Here is a 6000-nt window from a genome sequence, read left to right on the forward strand (position 1 = left end):
ATTTCAGGGGTGGGGAATGTGGCAAGTATGTGCACGTCGTACAACAGTAAGTGTATCTCTCTCATTCTCGCTCTCTCTCTGGGATTTTAATTGCAAGGTACAACGTGAAATGGCTTCACTCCCCGACAGTGTAAAGGAAGCAGGGTGTCAAGTGCGAGTTGTGGCGTGTGTGTGTGTGAGTGTGTGTGTTAGGGGGTGGAGTGACAGACTGAGGAGCGGGTGAGCAGGTCCCCAAGGTGCACTCCAAGGAGCAATAGATAAAGATTCCCTTGGGAATTTTTTTCTCATTAGTTCTCAGACACCCTTCGGTAATTCTGTAGTGTCAGGATACCATTTGTCTTTAAAAAAAAAAAAAAATTAAAAAGGAAAATGTCACTCTCTATGCTTTGGTTCTTTTATTTGGATATGTCACCTCCGCAGAAAAAAACTATAAGCCCTGCTTGGTTTCAAACAAAGGTTCGATGCACAGTTTACCCTGATGCCAAACGCAGCGTGCAACGTTTATTGGGCTACCGCTGTGATAATCCAGTCTTTAATGAATAAACATGAGCCGTCCTCCATGTGGTAAATTGTTAATTGTCTTGTTTATTGTTCTGGGGTGGTGTTAGCCTATTGGTTAAAGATCTACGCTGCTAGCACGGAATGCGAGTCTAAAGCCGAAATCAGAGAGTTACTGAGATCATAATCTTGCTGTATCACCGCTGTGCCCCTGAGCAGGGCACTTAACCTCAGGTTGACCCGCTGGGACTGTCCATGCAATTAGTGCGCTGTAAGTCACTTTAAATATAAATTTTCTGCTAAATGGCGACCGGCTAACTACTGTACATCTACTCAAAGCACAATTTACCCCTTCATAAGTGTGTGGGACTTTGTTTAAGGTCACTGTATGACTTTGGTGTAAATTATTATTATTATTTTTTTTAGATTGGATTGTTTCTACTTTAAAACCTGGATGCTTGAAGATGCAGTACAATACACAGTATATGCGGAACTCTGCACATTAACAGATTTCTATATTAATATGCAAAATTTAATGTTGCTTGGCAACCATAAACATCATATAGTTTGACTAATTACCTACATTAGCTACAAATAGTTTTTTGTGGTTCTCATTAATAAATGTAACTTTTTGGAAGTGTTTGTAAGAAGCTACTAGTTATTAATAAAATCAAAAAATATCAAATAAAAGAAAAGAAAAGAAAACTTTTTCTAAGAAAACTTCAAGAAAACATAATTTGCATATAATTAAGAATACCAAGTTTGGATATGTTCAAAATGTCAAAGCACTAATATATATATTTTAGTGTGGTTTGGTTCCAAAACACGATAAACGTCATTTAAAAAAAAAAAGTGAGTTTAAAAAGTGAGCTGTAGATCACTGCTATATCGCGTTCATAATCGCAGATGAGTCACATTTGATTATGAACGCGATATTGCGTAGCTTGTCAGTGTAAGTGTTTTTATTTATGCAATTAATGTTTTTGTTAATACAGCATATAGCACTAGTCAACTAAATGAATGTAACATGGCAAAGATGAATGCACTTTTGGAAGTTTAATGTAAGGGAAATGTAATTTTGGAATTTCTGTGGTTTAATGTGATATGTGATATTTAATGTGATATTGTTGTTCATGTTCTTGTTCATGATTAAATTATCTTTTATTGTTGTAATTAATTTATAGCATTAACAAGATGACCCGTTGAATTCTTTTTGGAGCTATGACTCATTTAATGTATTTTTAGTCCAGTGCCTGTATACAGGTGCATCTCAATAAATTAGAATGTCGTGGAAAAGTTCATTTATTTCAGTAATTCAACTCAAATTGTGAAACTCGTGTATTAAATAAATTCAATGCACACAGACTGAAGTAGTTTAAGTCTTTGGTTCTTTTAATTGTGATGATTTTGGCTCAACAAATTAGAATACTTCAAAGACCATAAGATATTTTTAGTGAATTGTTGGCCTTCTGAAAAGTATGTTCATTTACTGTACATGTACTCAATACTTGGTAGGGGCTCCTTTTGCTTTAATTACTGCCTCAATTCGGCATGGCATGGAGGTGATCAGTTTGTGGCACTGCTGAGGTGGTATGGAAGCCCAGGTTTCTTTGACAGTGGCCTGCACCCGTTGTATAAGATTAGTATTGACCAAGTTCAGAGGCTGTCATATATGACATTTTTATACTGTTAATATACTGTGTGTGTGTGTGTGTGTGTGTGTGTGTACATGTATACTACAAAATTACAATATTAAATTAATGTTTTCACCTTAACTGAACCACATTCTATGATTAACACAGGATGTTCTGAACATAAGACGATCAGCGTTTGAGTGGGATTCGGAGTGCTGGACGTTTTTATTGCTCCGTTTGTCCCATTAATCCTCCCTCCACAAAAAGCGCCTCAGTTTCCATGTCACTTTGCACACAAGGCCTTACCAAGATAAATTAATTCCTGAGGAGGTACTAGTTTGAAAGGGGAAAGATCTATTCTTTCCACAGCGCTTGATACAACAGAGATACAACAGAAGAAAATAATTGCACCATGCTCTCCTTTGGAAGACCGACTGGACGCTTCATGACTAGGGAAACAGTGGAGGAACAAAAGCAGAGTCTGTCTCTTTATGAATTCTGCATCGCAATCAATATCTTCCTGGGCCAGCAAAATAATGAGTCATAAAAAAATCATGATATTCATTTCCAGAATGATAATAACAGACAGAAAACACAAGCCCCTGTTATCCCGCATGAGAATCGCTGCCCTTTGAATTACAGTGGGCAGGTGTGAGCCTATTAGTATCCCCATCTGATACAGGTGTCCTTCATTGTGCCCGAGTGTGTGAGACGCAACTTCGGCTTCATTGGCACCCATATAGGAGGAATAATACCCTCCGTTTCCAGCATACTTCTTTAGAGGTCACAGATGAGGTCAAGTCCACTCCCAGGTGATCATTTAAGGCCTCTCAACACAACACAGAATGCAGATTTCACCCCTTGTTGCATAAAGAGGGTTACACAGAGAGCGCCAGAAGGTCTCCGGTCCTCATTGCATATTTAAAAACACAGGCCGTTGACCAGTGGTTCAGACGCACACAAGCAATAGCTCATTCTTCATCCGACCTTGAATGAAGAAGGAGCCCCTTCTGATTTAATGCAGACCCCTTTACCACATTACTTTACTATTTTTACTGATATTGCAAGACTTGGTGCTCTTATTACACTAAGTATCCAGAGATGCATGCAGACGACGTGCTACGAGACGGACCGGGAAAACGATCCAACCCAAATGAACACCGGAGTTACTTAAAGCTAAAGAACGGCCTCTGTGTTGTACGGTTATTCAAGGACACACGGCGTTGGAATAACAACGGTGGTTAAAGCTAGTCATTGATGATTTTTATTGCCTTGAGTTTAGCATACCCATGTCAATATTTGGACTAGGGTGAGTCTCGGGCCTCCCATTGCAAGAGGATTTGACCTTCCATTTTTCTGCGTCAGTGTGATTTAACACCATCTGAAAAACAGATAAATGTGTCTTTGGCCTCCCTGAACGAAGTTCCCTCGGAATAACAGGTAACTCACTCCCCACTGCTGCGGTTGCAGACAGAATCACAAAGGCAAGAAATATGCGCCCCCATTGTCGCCACCTAAAAGAAACATCGGCTCTGCAGAGAAACAATGATTTAAGAGCACAAAAGCACATTATCAGTGAAATGACACAGCAGCTAAACTAAAACTGGACACCCTGGTTGTACAAAATGCAGAATTAAAGAACTGGCTCCCTTTCAATCCATAACGGTGAATTTGAATTGAATTGTCTGCACACAACAAGAAAATGGATTGAAATTGTGATGACGACGTTTACTGAACAGTAATAAAACAAAGAACACAGTTCAAACAATTTTGACAATGACTTATGGTGGATGTGTAGCGCTACACAGAAATGTCCTTTAAGGTGGACAGAAATCATTTAGAGATCTGTTCTAGAAGACTACATCATCTCCGGTGCGAGTGTCACTCTAAATAGAGTAGCTGCGTTCCAACTTTACGATGCTTTACTTGAGTCTAACCTTGCATGTCACGTCACTTTTCACTTTATTAAGGATTTTGGTCCCTGGACATCTTAAGAGCTGACTGGAATAAGCGCGATGGAATGAGAGCACGCGCACGTCCGGGGCAAATAAATGCACGAACGTACTCGCCGAAACATACATCTGGGAAAAACAAACAGGACAGGAGACAAGGGGGGAGGAATATGTTTTGTAGGGATGAGTGGTGCAAGGCAGAAAAAGGTTAATGCCGACGTGTGAGTGCACATGACAGCGCTCACATCCCAGTGAGCACAAAAACAAATTGTCCAGGGACTTTCATCTTCATATTCACTGGCCCCGTTGCTCCCCTCTCTGTTCAAACTTCAAATTTATTGCCGGGCTTCGGAGAGGCAGGAATGACCTTGAGAGGACCTCGCAGTCATCTATTCCACTCAAACGCTACCTAATTAGCGACACCATGGTTTAGGGTTTGCCAAATCATTGGATACAATAATCAAAACGAGGCTTGTCAGGGCCGGATACAAGCTACTAAGCAAAACGCTCATCTCAGGCAGATACCGAGGGGAAAATAATTACAGCCACTGCGGGAACATGCTTACAATGAGGCACGCTGGGAAAAAGGAAAAGAAGAGGAAGTGGAGCGAGAAGTGCACACTATCAAGGAAATCACCTTGTCTGAATATAGGAAAGCCAAAGAGAGGCAAAATGGAGGACTATGGCCTCCCATCACTCCAACTGTCTCCCGGTGACCTCTGGAAAAACGCGTCTATTGTTCCTATTGACAGTCAACATCAAGCCTAGCTTACACCAGCTATTTAAATCACTTACCTTCATTCAAACCCCTCTCAACAACCAGCATGCCATCTCCTTTATTACTCATTTTCCAAAAGGACGGGAAAAAAGTATAAAGTAAAAATAATATGCCAGTTTAGCTAAATAATTACCATGTTTTACAGCTACGCCTACACAGCCACCGGCAGGCAAAGAAAAAGCTGATAATTCAATTTTTCGCTTTCTGTAATTTTCACCAAAGCACCTAAAGGTCGTATCACTCACCCAGAAGAAAAAGGATAGCAAGTCACGGGTTCGAACGTGGACATGCTTTCTCACAGTGGTCATTTTGGACAGCAGACCGTGCACTATTGTCTCAAAATGGAGCTGATTGTTTGGTGTGAATGAGGTTGAAGCTCCATTTGACAGGCGGGGTTTTGTGTGTTTTTTTTTTTAGGTTGGAGTGGTGCTGGGATTTGCGGCAATTGTCTAATACGGCGGCTGGTATTAAAGTCATTGCGTGCCAAAAGCGAACATGTTGCCACTTGACCCTGAGCCACTTTGGAGTAATCTAGTATTCAACCCAGCGTGTAATGACTGCTAGGGATGTCAATCCAGTGGCTTTCTCTGATTCCCTGGCTCTCAAAATGCCTGTGGACAGTGCGGTTTTAACCAGAACAGCTTGAAAACGATGAGTGGCAGATCCCAGTGATGCCATCGTCCTCTATTTCCTTTAACCCCTCTCAGCCTTCAGCGTCACCCTCTGATTGGACACAGGCTCTCACCTTTTAGGAGGGAATGAGTGATCCGGGTTTTGTTGTCAAACTGCTTGTGGTTGTTTAATGCTAATGAGGGCAGGCCAGATACTTTAGGGAGGAAAGTTCATACAAGACTTTTTGGGACTGTGACACAATTAGCTTAACCCCACGGCCGCCTCTGACCGCTCCAATCAATAGGCTTTGCCCAGGCGGTGAACCGTCCATGATGACTGTGAGGAGTGTGTGTTGGAGGGGCTTGCATGTTGAATAGGTCAAATTCTGCTCAAAAGCTTGCTAGCTTAGCCTTATCAAAATGCTATTACGCTAGTGTTTGCTGTAATGATGACACCCTCTAGTCCTTGCTTTGCCATCTATAAAGGACACTGTTAGCCAAGTTGTTCATGATTATTAATGTATCGC

Source organism: Sinocyclocheilus anshuiensis, unplaced genomic scaffold (genome assembly GCF_001515605.1).
Source record: "Sinocyclocheilus anshuiensis isolate Anshui unplaced genomic scaffold, SAMN03320099.WGS_v1.1 scaffold183, whole genome shotgun sequence".
NCBI lineage: Eukaryota > Metazoa > Chordata > Actinopteri > Cypriniformes > Cyprinidae > Sinocyclocheilus > Sinocyclocheilus anshuiensis.